Here is a 549-nt window from a genome sequence, read left to right as displayed (position 1 = left end):
TGATCAGATGCTGACAAAGAACTGTCACCGATGCTATGCTTTTAGTAAACGAGTAACAACTCCTGATGTAGAAGAATATGTCGGCGAGGCTGGAGGCTGTTTAGACCAACACAACACAACCATCACTGACAGCAACAAATGAACATCACCTTATAAATGGTATGCCACTTCTTACTGGCATATGTTGGTTGATCTGATCCTGACAAAGAACCCTCAACGGTATTATGCATTTGGTAAACAGGAAACCACTCCTGATGGAGCAGAACATGTCGGCACTATCAGGTTTATAAAATGACATGTAGTGTCAGCTTCAAAAGAAACCTGATAATGATTCATGCAAGGCTGGATTTGAACACTTGACCTCCTGTTACCAATCTGTGTTTTGAGCACTGGACCAACGTGACAGCACCATCACATGGACCAGAACTATGGCGACCCTAACAGGAGCCATGTAAGGTAATCCAAGTGCTAATATCAACTGTGAGTACATAATCGGTAAAGATGTAGCAGGTTACAGGTTTTTTTTCCAAGTGAAACAAGAAGCTTCAG

The sequence above is a fragment of the Pagrus pagrus genome, assembly GCF_965226575.1.
Source record: "Pagrus pagrus genome assembly, chromosome: 22".
Lineage (NCBI taxonomy): Eukaryota > Metazoa > Chordata > Actinopteri > Spariformes > Sparidae > Pagrus > Pagrus pagrus.
The sequence above is the reverse complement of the archived record's forward strand: the minus strand, read 5'-3'. Positions refer to the sequence as shown.